Source organism: Trichomycterus rosablanca, chromosome 8 (assembly GCF_030014385.1).
Source record: "Trichomycterus rosablanca isolate fTriRos1 chromosome 8, fTriRos1.hap1, whole genome shotgun sequence".
Classification (NCBI taxonomy): Eukaryota; Metazoa; Chordata; class Actinopteri; order Siluriformes; family Trichomycteridae; genus Trichomycterus; species Trichomycterus rosablanca.
The window spans coordinates 17,085,473-17,104,357 of record NC_085995.1 but is presented as its reverse complement, the minus strand read 5'-3'; the positions used below and the strand labels follow the sequence as shown (position 1 = coordinate 17,104,357).

The 18,885-nt window shown below is 37.8% G+C and overlaps 1 protein-coding gene across 5 annotated transcripts in view; it reads right to left on the bottom strand.

The window, feature by feature from the left end:
* Positions 1–4,772, bottom strand: part of fbxo38 (F-box protein 38) — an 87,557-nt gene extending 82,785 nt beyond the window's left edge. For 4 of the 5 annotated variants that reach the window (XR_010013497.1, XR_010013498.1, XM_063000535.1 and 1 more), the window contains exon 1: positions 4,653–4,772. The gene's annotated coding sequence lies outside the window, so the exon portion shown is untranslated. The remainder of the gene's footprint in view (positions 1–4,652) is intronic. The other variant, XM_063000536.1, reaches the window with a different exon arrangement.
* Between the last annotated feature and the right edge of the window lie 14,113 nt (positions 4,773–18,885).

Here is an 18,885-nt window from a genome sequence, read left to right as displayed (position 1 = left end):
TTCTTAATTCCAGTATGCCATTTACGAATGCTGCTGCAGTTGCAGACGTAACAGTGTGCTTAGATTGAAAGCAGTATGGTAGCTGCATATCATTAAAAAAGGACACTTTATACATTATATTAGGAGCGGGTAATATGAGATCAAGTCATTTTGTGAGTCACGAGGTTTATTTAGATTATTATTAATTAGGTTATGAAGACGAATGTTTTCATTTACAAATGACATAGTAAACAGATACGGTTGAAATAGTTATGGGTTGTAGGTGATGTCCAATGGAGATTTGCAGGCTGTTGGTTTAGCCTGTTTGTCTGCTGCCTGGTCTCACTCTGGATAGTCAATTACCACTATCTGCTGCTACACTGACACCATAAAGCCAGTCAGATATGCTGCAAGAAATGAGAGCAGCACCCTCCCACAAGGGGTGGACACCAACTCACTTCAAAAGACCAGGCCTTACCTCAAAAGTAGCCAGTTATCTACAAAAGCAATGTTGTGTTCTAAGCATCATTGACTCAGACTGAGACTAAGCTTTGCTCTGATGTCAGGCACCCTGGCCCCGGAATACAGGTGACTATGGTTGCTGGTATGTCTGTGGGGGTAGCTTGTCAAAGCTTAGATTCTCCTATAACCAAAGCTCTTTCACTAATTGGTTTCTCAGCAGGTGCTTTGCTAAGAGACACGTAGACCTGAAAGGTTTGATGCTGAAAAGTTACATCACAGAGACTTCACCCTGTCAACCTGCTGTGAGGGCTTTAATGCCAGAGTCGAAAGCTAACTAGTATTTACAGAGCGTATTTACAGATTTTTTGTATTTACAGATTATATTCAGTATTTACAGAAATAACAATTTGATCACAAATCAGATTCCTTTACACACAGTGTTACCAAAAATCAAACATGTTCATGCTAAAAATAAAAATCCAGGAGGGAAATCACTCATCTATAAATTTTATCCCTGCACAGGGCTGCCAAGAAATCTGCATTTGTTCTTTGCTTTCACATCTATGTCTATTTGTGGAAGTTTAACACCACAACAATGTGTTTCTCTTCCATCCCTAGCAGGACCAAAAAACAGAAAGTAATGTTTCACAGAGGCGAAGATAGCACATGTACCGATTTGCTCAGTGTTTTGTGCTCAATTTTGTCACCGGAAATCGTCAACACTAATTGAAAATGAATAACAACAAGTTGATTTGTCGCACCGCTTTACCGCCAGTCTGAACTTACCTTGAGGTGCAAAATGTGTAAGTCACCTACACTCTAATGACTTAACAACTGCAGAATTCCAAACCTACTTGGGCATTAGGATCAGCACAAAAACTATGCACCAGGAGCTAGGGTTGGGCGATATTGCAAAATGTAATCTCAATTATTTATTAACGATTCTCGATTACAACAGCGATTTTTGTTAGTTTTTGTATAATGCCATTAAAAAGACACAAATTTCTTTTTTTTTTGCATTTTAATTTAAAAGACTGCAGAAGTGCAAAAATAGTAACAGCACCACCTAAAATGATCTAAAATCGAAGATCGAATCGAATCGGGACCTTGTGAATCGGAATTGAATCGAATCGAATCGATCCAGGAAATTAGTGGCGATACCCAGCCCTAATCTCAAACCATTAAAGCAAACCAAAGCAGTAAACTGCACTCCTGTCAAAGGATGTACAGATGGACAGCCATAAAAAATTTACCCATGCACTAAATTCATTTGATTATTCATTCATTCATTCATTCATTCATTTCAATAATACCATCATCTTGTTCCTCAGCCTTTGCCCCGTTTTTTCGATTACGGGGTCGGCATTTCTGGCTTCTTCCTGTTAGGGGTCGCCGGCAGGATTTGGCACAGTTTTTACGCCGGATGCCCTTCTTGACACAACCCTCCATATTCATCCGGGCTTGGGACCGACACTACAATGCACTGGTTTGTGCATCTAGCGGCTAGGTATCTATAGGACAATTCAGTGTTTCCAAATAGCCTGGTGGCATGTCTTTGGACTGTGGGAGGAAACCAGAGCACCCGGAGGAAACCCACGCGGCACAGGGAGAACATGCAAACTCCGCACAGAAAGGACCACCTTGGGATCAAACCAAGGATCTTCCTGCTATGAGGTGACAGTGCTACCCACTAAGCCACTGTGCCGTCATTCATTTTAATAATACCAATTTTGAGAAAAAAAAAAAAAAAAAAAAGAAAAAAAAAAAAAAAACAACAGCGGTGTTCACAGTGCTGTCAACGAAATTTCTAAAAAAGCAGCTAATATGGCTGACCTTTAGAGACAAATACATTAGAAAAAAAGTCAAATGTTTGATCATAAATGCAGATTGCTCCGAAAGGGACTAAGAAAATTGTCAAACCTAACAGTTAAGTCAAGTGAAATTTATTTGTATAGCGCTTTTTACAAAGAACATTGTCGCAAGAATAACTTTACAGAATCCCTTAAATTACATGAAGAAACTTTGAGAGGAACCAGACTTAGCAGGGACCCCATCCTCCTTATAGTTTGGGCACAAACTTTGGAAAACACATTTTGAACATCTTAACAAAGAAATCCCTCAAAAAGACCTCAACCCCAATTATGACCTAATCAAACATAAATTACATTTGCTAGAATGCTCCTCAAAAGAAAATCAAAATATTTTAATCGATTACCCTATAATGCAGGACAAACAGGCTCAATTTCTCAAATCTTTAAATTCCAAAATAAAAAGAAATAAAATGCTTAAAAGCAGCACTCCTGAGCTGCAAAGGGCATTTCTCAAACTTGTCCTGAGTTCAGGCTGTTTTCAGGACATCTGAAACAAGCTTTTCACACCAATCCATAGGAATGGAGACAAACTAGACCCTAGCTGGAATTGTTAGGGTCTGGTTTGTTAGGGTGTACTCTTGTGGATTGGGGTAAAAAGTCATTGATTTTAGATCACTGGTTGGTTTCTTTGGTTTAAGAGGCATCTGTGTAAGCAGTAATCTGGGAAAAGCCTTTAACAGCATTTTAAACAACATAATTATCTATTACCTTAACAAACACACTGTCCTTGGCCTGATGGTTTATTTTACACCCTCCTATAGAGTGGAGTTGGAGGTAAAGTGTAACATCATCAAATTAATATATTTCACACAAAAAAACATGTAAGAATTGGCAAGTTCTTCTTAATAAAACAAGGAGCAAAACAAGGCCAAAACTGTGCAGCTGGAACAGACCCCACAGACTCTGGGGAAGTAAAAAATTCCTACGTAGACAACCTGATGCTGCTGTGCCTGAGTGCACAGGGGCTGGAACAGCACCTTGACTTGCTGGAGAAGTACTGCCAGAACTGGACCCTGGCAGTAAACCTAAAGAAGACAAATATTATGGTCTTTCTTACAATTACTGCATCAGGCGGTTACAGCATAGCTGCGAATGCAAAGAAGAAAAAAAAGGTCTGCAACTGGGAAAATATTTCACAATATCATTATTCCCATAAGAGTAGGGTATGGGGTCCACTCAGTAAGAATGGGTACACTAAATGGACAAAGCATCATACAGCCCTGCAGATTTGTAGACTTATTCTTAAAGTCCAAAAAACACCACCAATGGCTGAAGGGCAGAATTAGACAAGAAGTTAAGTCCCAAAGACGCCCTGCAGTTTAAAGCACTACAGAGCCAAGAACAAATCCCTAAGAAAAGTCCCCTCACTCCATTGGTTCTGAGACTCTCCAAACCTCAAACAGGTCCTCACGCACATTACATCATTGTCCAATGGACCAGTCTAAACACAAACTAGCTTATCGCCAAAACAGATATCTTTAACAGTGGAAGAAAAAAAATTCAGGCATAAAATAAACTTGAATGCTTATGTGAAATAAAAAGTGAGTACAAGCTAGAACCGTATCTCCTGACAGAGATCCACAGCCACGATTTGGCCCAGAAGCTGATAGCTGGCTAGCATGCCAGGGCAAATAGCAAAAGTCTTAAAAGAAGGGTCAACACTGGTAAATATTGAGTCTTTGCATAAACCTGATGTATTTGTCAGAAGTAAATAAAATACTAAATGCTTATAATTGTACTTTGGTATACCATAGATACATCTGACAGAAAATCAAAAAACACCGGAGCACCACCTCTCAAAACTTTTGGCCACGACTGTAAATATATTTACGTAGCAACAGAAATCAAGACAATAGTCTGTTATTGCTATCGCCAGCGAAACAGCATCCGTGTGGTTCACCTCATCTGCTTTGTGAACTAACATTAGCTTAAAGATAGCTTACTAGACAAAAAAGATTACAATGTTAAACAAAGGAACACAACCAATTTCTTTACTGACAATGTCTTAAAAGCTGGATTCTTTATCGGGAAATACAAAACATGAAAAACCGACACATTAAACGTTTGGTTTTGCTTGCTAAGAGCTAGAGCTAGTCCGACAAGATGTCGCGTTAATTATAGAACCTTGGACTGACAATACAGCTAGAAATATTTTCCGTATCTTAATCGTATATTTTTCTTTATATGATAGCTACATTTATATGAACCCAGGAACAATAAACCTGTTTTTATGACACGAGTACGGTAACAGTCTTGTTTAACTACAACTTTAGGCTCTTAAATGTAAATAAGCAACACTATGCTGTAGGTTATGACATAAATGAATCTACAGTGCCTTACTTTGTCAAATAAGACGATAACAACTCACGATGGCAGGTCGTTCTTATGAAGACACATATAAAACGATTGACATCAAATTAAGGACATAAGCAGCCCACTCCACTTTCTTCTTTAGACGTCTTGGGATCGTGAACTAACTAAAAAGAGGTGCATACTGCCGCCTACTGTATTCTGTCCTTCATATCATATTTTTTAAATGATGCCAAAATATGGCAAATCTCGTTAGTGACAACATTACATAAACATCTATTTATTTTCAATGTAGCTAAAAACAACGTTGTTACAACCCCTAAAGTAAACTAGAAAGTAAAGAGGACAATCATTTAAAGAAATTGTTTGACAAGGCATTCTGAAAATGAAACCAGTGCTATTGAGACAATGACCAGCCAATGGATAACTTTGTTAAGACAGAGATATAACACAGTGGTTCAAGTCACATTGGAAGTGAAGACTGTTAGCTGCAGAGATGCTTAAACATAAAATTGCAAAATCCAATCATTTTAACTACTGAATAAAAAGGTGCACTCTCCACTGATCACAGGAGGAATCTGGCATACTCTTCTCTGATCACAGGAGGAATCTTTATCTTATGGAACACTTTTCTGTAATTAAGCCAACTAAATATACACATAGAATTACATAAAATGTGTTCATGTTTCAATCATTCGGGCACTAGAGAATTTATACCAGAACATAAACCAGGTCAATACAGGTCTTTTTGAGAAAGTCAGTACTTTAAATACAAAAAAAATTTGGCATACAAGAGACAATTTTGTTGGCTAGTTTTGTAAATGCTGATGTTAAAGTGTGTGGCTGTGTTGGTAGACAATAAAAGCAGGCAGCTGTTGTACAAGGTGTGAATTCTTTCAGGATGTGGAAGTAACAGAATGATCAAAGGGACAGTAGTAAGTTCCAGGGTGTGTACACATACATATGGTTGTAATATAACTCATGGCTATAAAGTTAACTAAAGATACAAAAAAAGAAATATATTCTAACAGATCCCTCTCATATGTCTAATAAGACATATGCACTACAATGGAAAATGATCAAAATTACGAAGGTGAAATAAGTATATAAAAAAAAACAAAAAAAACCAAGAATGATTTCATTAAATACAGCCCCAAATCAGAAAAAGTTGTGGCAGCATGGAAAATACAAATAAAATAAAAATACAGTGTTCCCTTCCTTTTATTTTGACTTTTATTTGATTGCAGACAGTTTGAACCCAAGATATTTCATGTTTTGAAAACTTTCATTCCAGTATTTCAGGTCTGCAACACATTCCAAAAAAGTTGGGACAGGGGCAATTTAGGGCTAGTAATGAGGTGAAAAAATTAAATAATGATGTGATTCCAAACAGGTGATGTCAACATGTGATTGTAATCATGGTTTGGTACAAAAGCAGCATCCAGGAAAGGCTGAGTCTTTGATGAGCAAGGATGGCCAAAGGATCTCCAGTTTGTCAACAAATGTGTGAGAAAATAATTGAAATGTTTAAAAACAATGAACCTCAAAGAAAGATTGGAAGGGATTTGCATATATTATCATTTTTGGAAAAAATGGACACCAAGTGCTCCGAACCAAAGACAAAAAGGACCATCCAGACTGTTATTAGCAACAAGTCCAAAAGCCAGGGTCTGTCATGGTATGGGGCTGTGTCAGTGCCCTTGGCAAAGGTAATTTAAACTTCTGTGATGGCAGCATTAATGCAGAAAAGTACATCTTAGAGCAGGGGTGTCAAACTCACGGCCCGCGGGCCAGATCCGGCCGCCGCGTCATTTGATCCGGCCCGCGAGAGCTTATACGACTTTGTGATGGTTCGAGTCGTTACAGAGACGCGCTTATAATTTAATGCGCTCCTGCGCCTTTAAGAGACAACGTGACATCGTAGTCATGGCAACTAACTTTAACCTTCGCTAAGAAGCCATGTGACTTTTACGGCAAAAGAACGCGGGGTAGCGTTGTCAGTAATGTAAACAATAATAAATAAATACAAATAATTATATTGCAATATAATACCCAAGCATCGTCTGTAAGTAGTGGCGTTTATATTCTCAGTTGTTAGTAAATGTTTAGTGAGTATATCACAGCGTTTTAGTTACAAATTTACCGTAATTAAATACTGTTGTTACGTTACTATAGCAATTAGTATCTTTACACACAATTTTAACTCGTTATTTTACGTTTGGTTAAATCTCATATTGTACCAGATGTAACACTTGACTACAGCTGTGTGCTTTTACTGTATTAGGTTCTTTATTGTTTTTATTGTTTGTATTTTTACTTCATTTTGATGCACACAGCTGGGGAGCAAATAAACCGACTGTATTCTGAAGGGAGCTGTCTGTCTGTCTGTCTGTCTGTCTGTCTGTCTAGCTGAGAAAGGGGGATAAACTATTAGTGAGGGCAGAATGATTGTCTTAAAAATACACTGTAAAATCCTAAATAAACTGCATCTTTCAAAATGCATGCTGATTTTGTGACCTGCAAAGTGACACAGCCTGCCAGTAGATGATGTTACACATATTTACACATGATCCTAAAATGTACAAAAAGATAATTAAGAAAATTAAGCATAAGGAGGAAATTTAATGAAAGTGAAAACAAGTTTGTGCTTCAGGAAGAGAAACCGGTGCGTCTCTTGTGTTATGAGGCTGTGTCTGTGGTAAAGTAGAACAATATAAATGCAGAATTCAGCCTCCAAGAAAAACAGCAATGTGACTGCAATCACAGCAGGATACGTTACAATCGGCCCTTTGAGGGCCACCATAATGCTGATGTGGCCCTCGGTGAAAATGAGTTTGACACCCCTGTCTTAGAGCAACATATGCTGCCTTCAAGACGTCGTCTTTTCCAGGGACGTCCATGCATTTTTCAGCAAGACAATGTAAAACCACTTGCTGCACACATTACAAAGCTGAAATACTAAATCGCTTGGTATCGTCGATGCCATAACGTCTTTTAAGTGTGGTGAAAAGGAATGGCAACATTACAAAGTGGTAAATGCTTTACTGTCCCAACTTTTTTTGGAATGTGTTGCAGGAAGGAGTTGAGCAGACATACTCAACAATACTGTCTGCAATCAAATAAAAGTCCAAGTAAATGTGCGTTTTTTTTAAAATTATTTGCATTTTCATTGCCGTCCCAACTTTTTCTGATTTGGGGCTGTACAATCACACAGGTTTTCTCTATTTTTTTTTTGGTTCCCCTCATGCTTCTCTCTAAACCAGAAGGGGAGTTGGAACACCACTGGTTACTGTTGTTTTGGGCACTTCTTGACTCGTGAGGCATGAATCCAGTGTGGCTGGGAATCCGTGAGGATGCCCGTGTGGGTGACAGCCAGGACAGTAGTCGGGGGTCCATACGCTAACCTTCCTGGGTTTTAGAGATTTCACCAGAACTGTCTCACCGGGCTCAAACAGATGTGTAGGGAGCTCTGCAGGTATGGAAGAGACAGAGACACTGTAGATTGTATTTTAACAACCTTATCAACAAGTTTCACCGTATAATCAGATGTTAGCATCTCCAAATCACCAGAGAAGTGTAAGTGGTTAGTTTTGCTAGCATTGTGGTAAATCTTTACCGCGTCCAGCCTTCTCATTGGCTGTAGGGAATGCCTCTACCCACTTGGAGAATCGATCTACTACCACTAGCATGTATTTCAGCTTACCGCACGGGGGCATGTGTGTGAAATCTACCTGTAGGTGTGTGAAAGGCTGGTCTGGAACAGGAAGAGCATCATGTTTAGCGTTTGCTGTTGTATGTCATAGTAAGAAACATCGGGAATCCATTGGCAACAGTAGTTTACCACTCCAAGTAAACTCAGCATGGCTTTGACAGTCTTTGGTTTAGGCATGTTGCTGATAACAGTCTTTCTGGCAGCAGACCGGCTTCGCTGACCCCTGGATAGGATAAAACCTAGATACTGTACTGTCGGCTTGCAATACTGCAACTTGGGTAGTGATAACTTGAAACCACTAACTGCTAGATGATGTAGCAACTCCAGAGAGGCCTCCTTGCATGTGGCTTCATCCTGGGCAGCCATTAACAGGTCGTCCACGTATGTGATGAGCGTAGAGCGCTCTGGTAAGATCAGACCCTTCACAGTATGTCTAACCATGGCTGAAAATACAGCAGGTGAATCAATGAACCCTTGTGGCAATCTCTCCCAAGTAAACTGCAGATTTTTGCCTTTGTAGGTAAAGGCAAAAATGGGCTGGGTGTCTGGAAGCACAGGGATAGAAAAGAAAGCAGAACAAATGTCAACTACAGTGTACCACGAGTAGTTAGCAGGAATGGCTGGGAGAATAGTCACTACATCAGGGACTACAGGTGCAATAGGAATAATATGCTCTTTAATTTTTCTAAGATCCTATGTGAAACGATAAGAGCCATCAGGCTTGACTACTGGATTCACCGGTGTGTTATATGGTGAAACTGTTGGCTTTATGACTCCCTGATCTAATAGAGATGAAATTACAGGTTGTATTCCCCATTCCTTATCAGCAGACAATAGGTATTGTTTTACAAACACTGGCTCCCTTGTCTTCAAATGAGCTTGATAAGGATTGCAAGGAATAAGGCCTACTTCGTTTTTGTGGGATGCCCACAATGAAATTGGAACTGAGGACAGGCGGTCAGGGATAGTACAGAAAGGAAAAGAGTGACAGTCAGTGATGTTGCCCACCTCATGTAAGGCTCTGTGATTGTCTGTAACAGAAAACACACAACAGTCATAATTGAAAGAAATATAAATGCCTAACTTGAACATTAAATCTCTCCCAAGAAGGCAAAAAAGGGCTTTATGGTATAACCACAAAATGATGAACAAAGGACATAACAGGTTCTAAAACCCTGATCACACTGAGAGGTTGAGTCAAAGGACAATCTGTCAAAATCCCTTCAATTCCTACCGACCGCACAGAGCTGTTTGAGACTGGACCATCTTATTGTAGACCACTTAGAGAAGAGCAGGTCGCTCCTGTGTCTACAAGAAAATCATAAGTGTGACCGTTAACCTGTAGAGATATCATAGCTAGAAAATTTGTTAGACAAGGTAGTTGTACAGCGTGAAGCCTTTGGGCCATCAGTCTGCATGTAGCCCTATTGGTTATTGGGTTGAGCTTGTGTATCAGGGTTGAGCACAGGAGCTGAGGGCGGTTCTTGGAAAACCATCGCAGGCATGGCTGTCCAATGTGGGTTTGTAGGGGGAGGAGCTTGGGGAAGAGTTTGGTTCCGCTGGTTTGTGGAACCTTTCTTCCCTCCATTCTTAAATGTCTTTGGACTTGGACGTTTCTGCTCTTGTTCACTGCCATTGCCCTCGTCACGCTGCTTTTTGTCGCAATCACGAACCCAGTGGCCTTGCTTACCACAATAGCCACATTTTCCTTTTCTAGTATTGGAACGAGAATTAAAATGTTGTGCACAAGACACTGACAGTGGTGGAATTTGTCCTTTTTACTGGCAGAACGCCAACCGCTTCGAGTTCACGAATGCGTTTACAAAAATCATTATTATCCATATCGAAAATGTCTGGCTGCATTCGCAAGATTTGTGCATCGGCTTTATTTATATTATTTAAGCCTGTCTTGCCCTTTACAGTTAATGGCTATAGACAGGTCCGTGAATTTGCTGTTTTGAGTTTTCAAAAACCTCAAAAGTTGCTCAAAAAATCCTTTAACAAATTTTGGGTCAGCCCACAAAAAGTAGGATACGTCGTAAGTATGAGTATTGGATTTGGTTTTGGAATCCCCCGTCCTCTGACTGAGGCGGTTGGATTTTAACCGTTTTCGTAATTTTCTTTGGAGTATCCTTCTTGGGGTCCAATGATGGAACCTCGCGAACTAGGTTATCCTCTGTTATGGTATTTTTCAATACGTTTAGAAGTATTGTGTGGTAATCAATGCCACATAGTTGCATATGTGCAGTTATGGATTTTAAAGAGTCCACCAACTGTAAGGGTTTCTTTGGTGAAGGTAGAAACTCAATTACAGATTTTAAGTCATTAATGAAAAGTGGAACCATTTTATAACTACAATCCTCTCTAGCGTCAGTCTTTGCGTGAAACAGAAAGGCTGCGTTAGCTCAGAGCTTTTTTATGGTTTTAGCATACAAGTCAGAGTCGGGCTCGGACAGTGACGGGTAAAATTTGTTGGTCATAGCGGAAGATTTTACGCTTTTGGGCTCTAAAACAGTATCACAGCCAGCCTTAGACACAATCACATTATTAGAAAAAACAAAGTTACTGCCTGAAGCAGTACAGGAAACCATCACAGAATTAATGTTATAGCGCTTTGTTTTAAAACTGTGCTGAACCTTCCTATTTTTACATTTAGACAGAAACTTATCCCAAACTACTTTTTCAAATAATCATAGTTCCAATTAGGACCGCCGGCACCATCCACAATACACATAATGGCCACATGTAGATTGTCCACCCACATTCCTGTATATGTGCTGAAACCTAAACTCTCTAGCCATGAAACTGGTGTGTCACCAGGTTTAGGACATGTGTCTTTGGTTTTTGAATTTTTGGCACCCATACTGAATTAAGACAAAATATCTAAAATAAACCAACTCCAAAATGCAAGAAACCAAGAGGAGTATATTCCAAATAGCCAAAAGTGAAAACAATACTTCACAGTAAAATCAGATTATGGGCTTGGTTCCTGCTTAAAACAAACTAGACAAACGTAAAACAGAGACAAATTGAATCAGGAAAACAAAAAATTCACAAACTAACTCAAAATTTCCAAAAACAGATAACAGAGACAAGTTGAATCAGGAATACATACAATTCACAAACTGACTCAAAATTCTCTAAAACAGATAACAGAGACTAATTGAATCAGGAATACATAAAATTCACAAACTGACTCAAAATTCTCTAAAACTGAACACAGGGCAGAAAGTTGTTAAATAACAACAATCTCCTTATTCCCTAGAGCTTAGGACAAATATTGCTATAAAACAACAATTTTCCTTACTCTCAGCAGGTTCAGCCAATGCCAAAATTTTACAATTTTGTTATAACACAGATCAACCTTTACAGACAAGTAAATTTATTTAAAAACTTACTCACCTGTTAAAGGAGCCGTAGCATTCTCCACCAGTTGATAGATTTTAGCTTTTGATGGAATCTATTCCTATTGGTGTCTTTACTGAGCTTGGTTCTGTTGTTGAGCTCAGGAGAAGACGATGGCACAGAGACAGACATGGCCAGTACCAAATATCTTCTAACTTTATTTGGGAATTAGCAAGAATAAATACTTAAGAAAAAAGGGGTGTTGGTAGACAATAAAAGCAGGCAGCTGTTGTACAAGGTGTTGACACGGGATCTGTTGACACGGGATCACCTAGTAAAAAAAAAAAAAAAAAAAAATCACCTAGTAAGCTCTCTACATAGACAGCATTTTGTCATCCTACAAGAGACCCCTGAGAAAAAGGCTGTCTAAACTCTTAGATGCCTTAAAATGCTGTGTTCCGAGATGCCTTATTCTGAACTATATTCTGGTGTGCTTCCTCACCTGTAAAGGCAATGCCAGCTTTCATTGCATTACAACTTTTCTCACAAAAAAAATGTTTTTTTTAATGAAAGTAGTTTTCATTCATTTTTTATTTTATAAATGTGTACACGTGTGGGCTAACATAAACTGTTAGCTGGTACTTGATGACACTACTACCAGTGGTGCCACAAAGAATTAACCATGGTTGAAAAGGTGCTAAGAAAAAGCTGATTTAGTCAGTAGACAGATATAAAATTTCAGAGGCTTTAACTGTTGCTCTAATCACTGTTTGGAACATTATTTAGAAGTGAAAAGTATACAAGTTGAAATGACCCGTATCATTATAGCCCATATATTTTTATACAATATAAAATAAATTATATAAAATAAATAAATAATTGTCAAACATCAAACACTACATTCATTAATACTTTATTTAATTATGTTAAATTGTATTACAATATAAAGTGCAAAAACACAAAATGAACATATTTTATTGTGAAAGATTTCATTTAAACTGTGAAAAAAGTGGAAAACACTATAAAATGATCTCCAAAATTGACACATGTATGGAAAACATGTTATGACTGTATTCTACGATATACGTATTTACAAAAGTAGCTATATACAAGCATGGCCATAAAAAGTAAAAACATACTTTCTGATTTCCTCTGTCTTTGAATGTTACACTTTTAAGCCAAATTTTAAAAACTGTACAGTTTTTTTAAATCAATTAAATACCAATTAGCCTTGTGTGAAAAGCCACACACACAAAAAAGATGGTTATGCCACCATAAGCATCATAACCAGCCATCAAACACATGGATCAGACTGTTCCATCTTTGTGGATACATTTTGGCCAACTCATTGCAGATTTGTTTTAATTTAGCCACATTACAGGGCTTTTGTGCATAAAAGCCTGCTTTATGTGCAGCCACAACATCTCAACAAAGTTTAAGGACTTTTATAAGGCCATTCCAAAATCCTAGTTTTGGTTATTTTAAACTATTTGGAGGTAGACTTGCACTTGTGTGTTGGATAGATGTCTTAAACAATATGCATATTACAGACTAACAACCAAACATTTTTCCTCAGGATTTGCCAGGTCTTTTTCTAATTATGGAATTAATTAGAGGTCAGCAAGATGTTTGCTTGGTTTGTATTTGTGGATTTTTTAAAATTACATTTTAAGCATACTTTCCTCACATCCCCTCACTGCAAATATGGGACCCTTTCTTCCCTTAGACCTACCTGATTGCAATGCTGGAAAAGCTTGTTATTAGTAACAGTTTAATTCAACAAGGCTGGCAGTAATCAAACATATGTGGATCCTAGATTACTGATTCATTCAAATTAGTGTTCTTATTTTGAAAAGTGTTTTGTAATGCAGAATGAGATAAGGCAAGACATAAGTACAATGTCTTAGTGAGTGCTTTGTTTGGGTTTGTCCAATGATGAACATTTAAGTCAATAGCAATGGTCAAAATACATGACATCAAAGAGACACAAGGATATTCTAGATAGACAAAAATCAAAAACAGGTACATGTCATACCTGGCAGGATCATAAAATTAGAAATAAACCAGGCTTGGTATAACAAAATATGAAACACTTTGGAGTCACAGTTGATTAATTCTTCTCTTTTTTTCATTTTCGTAGTATTGCTTAAATAAGAAATATACTTTGTTAATAATGTATCCATCTGTTTATTACTTCAAGGTTAGATTATTGCTCTGGTAATCAATGTGTTTCACTTTACGAGTCAATCTTATGGCTGAACAGTGTATACAGTAAATTAAGTATATCATTATTTGGTTTCTATGCTTATGTATTCGGTATGTATTTTACCCTGCGGGTGCTCGGGCATACATACAGGCATGATTGGCTATGTCTGAGATAGGGCAAGGCCAAGGCTTTTGATAGATTGTTGTCTTTTCCATGGTGTGTTGTTGCATTGTGTACAATGATTCCAGGATAAAGCAGTGGTAAAACATGAAAGTAAAATGAAATTTTATCCTGCTTGTCTTTTTATTACAACCCAAAATGAGAAAAAGTTGGGACAGTATGGAAAATGCAAATAAAATAAAAATGCAGTGTTCCTTACATTTACTTCGACTTTTATTTGATTACAGACAGTTTAACCCCAAAATATTTCATGTTTTGTCTGCTCAACTTAATTTTATTTGTTAATATACCTCCATTCCTGCATTTCAACACATTCCAAAAAAAGTTGGGAGAGGGGCAATTCAGGGCTAGTAATGAGATGAAAAAACTAAATAATTATGTGATTCCAAACAGGTGATGTCAACAGGTCATTGTAATAATGGTTTGGTACAAAAGCAGCATACAGAAAAGGCTGAGTCTTTGATTAGCAAAGATGACCAGAGAATCTCCAGTTTGTCAAGAAATATGTGAGAAAATTATTGAAATGTTTAAAAACAATGTACCTCAAAGAAAGATTGGGAGGGATTTGCATATTTCTCCCTCTACAGTGCATAATATCATTAAACAATTCAAGGAATCGGGAGGAATTTCAGTGCGTAAAAGAGCACAAGTTTAGACTGAATGCCTGTGATCTTCGATCCCTCAGACGGCACCGCATCAAAAACTGCCACTCAACAATAGCTGATATAACCACATGGGCAAGGGATTACTTTGGCAAATCTTTGTCAAGCATGACAATATGGAGCTACATGCACAAATGCCACTTAAAACTTTACTGTGCAAAAAAGAAGCCTTATGTTAACCATGTCCAGAAGTGGCGTCGACTTTTCTGGACTCTGAGGCATCTAGGATGGACCTTCACACAGTGAAAACATGTATTGTGGTCAGATAATTTAGATAATTTTTTGGAAAAAAATTGATGCCGTGTGCTCCAGACCAAAGTCGAAAAAGACCATCCAGACTGTTATCAGCAACAAGTCCAAAAGCCAGGGTCTGTCATGGTATGGGGCTGTGTCAGTGCCTTTGGCAAAGGCCATATACACTTCTGTGATGAAAGCATCAATGCAGAAAGGTACATTGAGATCTTGGAGCAACATATGCCGCCTTCATCTTTTCCAGAGACGTCCATGCATTTTTCAACAAGACAATGCACAACCACATGCTGCACACATTACAAAGGCATGGCTGTGGAAGAAGAGGGTACAGGTACTGGACTGGCCTGTCTGCCATCCTGACCTGTCCCCAATAGAGAATGTGTGGAGAATTTTGAAACAAAAAATGCGACAATGACAACCCCGTACTGTTGTGCATCTTAAGACATGTTTGCAGGAAGAACGGGACAAAATAAAACCTGAAACACTAAATCGGTAAATTGGTATCCTTAGTGCCAAAACAGATTGTAAGTGCAGGCCTAAAATGCAAGAATGGATGTTTATTAATAAATACAATGAAGTTGACCAGAAAAAACATGAAATATCTCAGGTTCATACTGTCTGCAATAAAACAAAAGTCAAAGTAAATGTGAGAAACTGTGTTTTTTATTAAAAACTTTTATTACTTTTTCTGATTTGGGGTTGTATTATTAAACTGTGTTTTTGCTTGTGTGTATTTTTCCCTAGTCACAAAATACTTTTACAAACTAACAAAGGATTTAATATATTTGAGCAATCAAATGTCCTTTAAATATTTGGGCAATTTTTACTATTTCATATCTATTTGATCTTTATCTGGAAAGATTTTAGGACTGGTGCCCCATTAATAAAGATGATATTATTATCCATATTATTGTTAATAATAAAAAATGAAAATAATAGTAAAAGGCTCCTACATTTACAATGGGTTCTGAAAGTATTCATTCTTTCCAACATGTGCTTAAGGTCAGCTTCACACTGTGCAAGTACAGTAGACACTATACACTAAATGATGAACCAAAACATTATTAACACCCAATTCTGAAGGAGTTCTGTGGTATCTGGGTAGCAAAACATTACTAGCAGGCCCTTCAACTTCTGTATGTTGCATTTGTGGTTAAGTGATGGACATAGCCTGGCTGTCCATTTTGGTGATATGGGCCTCGCTTGTTGCCTGTCTTGGGAGGACGGAAAACAACATCAGATTATCCCGCTTTCCTGAGGTGAGTAATGCCCTTTTCTGCATTAATGCTGCCATCACAGAAGTGTAAATTACCTTTGCCAAGGGCACTGGCACAGCCCCATACCATGACAGACCCAGGCTTTTGGACTTGTTGTCTGGATGGTCCTTTTCATCTTTGGCCCAGAGCACAAGGCGTGCTTTTTTTTTTCTAAAAAAGAACCTGAAATGCTGATTTATCTGACCACAATACATGTTTCCATTGTGTGATGGTCCATCCTAGATGCCTCCGAGCCCAGAAAAGTCGACGCCACTTCTGGACATGGTTCACCAGTTTGGAATCACATAATTATTTGGTTTTTTCACCTCATTACTAGCCCTAAATTGCCCCTGTCTCAACTTTTTTTGGAATGTGTTGCAGGCCTGAAATGGAAGAATGGATTTTTATTATTAAATGAAATGAAGTTGAGCAGACAAAACATGTTATATCTTAGGTTCAAACTGTCACTGCATTTTTATTTTTTTTATTCTATTTGCATTTTCCATACTGTCCCAACTTTTTTCTGATTTGGGGTTGTACTTGGAATCATGTTTTGCTCTAAAATGTTCTGATAATCCTCTGATTTCATTATTACTGTTAAAGGCCCTCAGCCCCAGAGGCAGCAAAGCAGCCCCACATGATTATGGATACTCCACCATATTTGACTGTTAGTAGGATCAACTTTTCTTTATAGGCCAAATTTTATTGTCTATAAACATAATGCTGGTTTGCATTGTCAAAAAACTTAGTTTGGTTACATCTGTCCATAGAACATTTTCTCAAAGAGACTGTGGTTTGTGTCCTCTATGTTTTGGCAAAGATCTCTTTTTTATGCCTTTCTTTAAGCACTGACGTAATCCTTGGTCTTCTGCCATAGAGCCCTGTTTGTTCAGTGTGTGGTGCATGGTACAGGTTGAAACTTCAGCTGTCTCAAGTTAAGCCTGAAGTAGTTCAAATGTTGTACATGGTTTCTTTGCCACATTTCAAATCATCTTTTTTAGGGTTAAAACAGGGCAAAAATTCTATCCTGTATACCGAATAAGATTTCAACCAATGGCGAGACTACTATTTTGAGCACAGTGTATAAAATATTGTGTGCAATTTGAAACACACCCCTCCGGCTTGCCTGCTAAAGCAGAGTCCTCTGTACTCCATGTACACCCTAATACAGCATATTTCGGCTATTTTAAGGACCTTGTAAAAATCTTTTTTTAAATAATTTGATTTAGACTAATTTGTTGAGTTCACTTGCATATTTACAGTGGAGCCTAGATCCAGTGCTGTATTAAACTAACTGTATATTCTGCTTCATATCAGATAAGCAACACAGCAGAATGCCAAAATGTCAGGTAGAATATAACACTAAAAACAGTTTTATTGGTAACATAATTTTAATTGCACTGCTTCAGACTTTTACAATTAATTGGCAGGCCCCCACATCTTCCTACACACTTGATTTTAAGCCTTTTTTCTTAATGTTTCATATGGTAAAACAATGGTGCTTGGGTACTGATGGATTGATAATTTAGAAATCCTTTATTATATTCATGCTTAGTAACGTTAAGTGGAATATCTTTCTTATACTCTGATGCATGTCTCTTTTCTGTGTAAAGGCCTAATCTTTTTCTTGAGAAGGTCATAAAAATGTTTGTCCCATTCATCCTCTTAAGGCCTGCTCTATATTGTTTTATGTGGCTTACGCAAGTTTTATGCAGTGAGACTGCACATACAAAAATAAAATAGATGTCTCCACATGGCAACACATTCACCATTGGGGGCGACATGGTGGCTTGGTGAGTAGCACTGTCGCCTCACATCAAAAAGGTCCTGGGTTGGATTCCCAAGTGGAACAGGCCAGATCCTTTCTGTGTGGGGTTTGCATGTTCTCCCTGTGTCTGCGTGTTTCCTCCGGGAGCTACCCCACAGTCCAAAGACATGCAAGTGAGGTGAATTGGAGATACAAAATTGTCTGTAAGATTAAAAAACTTGAAATGATGAATCTTGTGTAACCAGTGATTACCTGTCCTGTCATGAAAGTATAGTTAGCAAGGTAAAACATTAGATGAATCCTTTATCCATTTTTTTGATTACATCCATTTAATTTTTGCCCAAAGCCTTAAGACTATTTGTCACTGGTTTGTTTTAAGTGACCTCATTGCATATTTTAGTGATATAAGGATAATAAATGTAATGTTAATCAACTCTTCTTCTAAATTGTATTTTGACATTACTAAAGCAATGCTATATATTAGTTGCATTAAATGCATTAAACTCACAATCAGTGTGATCAATGTAGTTTTCAACATCAACTTGACATTTTATTTGTTACTATTACGTAATTAGGCTTTACCATTCTTTTAAGATCTTTCACTGACCCTTTTTAGGGGACCTTTCTTAGTCGACCTTGACTTGTTTACAGTACTTGAGATCTGTTGATTTGCCGTTCAACTTAATTGTTCTTTATTACAAAAACATCATATCTTTGCTAAAAGATTAATCTATTTATCCGTTTAAAAATATTTGTTTTCTTATTTGAAAATAAATGTCATTGTTTATCGATTTTAAGAGTTATTTTAACGTTATTTTACCCAGGCGATTTATATTCTCTTCTATTATGGGGTCCGACTTGTGGCGCATAGTGGTGTCATCA